This window comes from Hippocampus comes, unplaced genomic scaffold (assembly GCF_001891065.2).
Source record: "Hippocampus comes isolate QL1 unplaced genomic scaffold, H_comes_QL1_v1.1 scaffold50, whole genome shotgun sequence".
Classification (NCBI taxonomy): Eukaryota; Metazoa; Chordata; class Actinopteri; order Syngnathiformes; family Syngnathidae; genus Hippocampus; species Hippocampus comes.
Window position 1 is genome coordinate 673 of NW_017805122.1, and position 279 is coordinate 951.

Here is a 279-nt window from a genome sequence, read left to right on the forward strand (position 1 = left end):
TCATGCAGGATTGCATCAGGGTCGGCGGATTAACATCCTGACCGAAACACCCTCAAGTGATCCCTCCAGTCATCAACAGATGGCGATTCTAAATCGATTTCAAGACAGAATGATGCTACGAGGGTGGGCCAGTGGTTAGCGCGTCGAGTGCAGAGGTACCGGGTTCAATTCCAGCTCCGGCCTCCCTGTGTGGAGTTTGCATGTTCTCCCCGGGCCTGTGTGGGTTTTCTCCGGGTACTCCGGTTTCCTCCCACATTCCAAAAACATGCATGGCAGGCT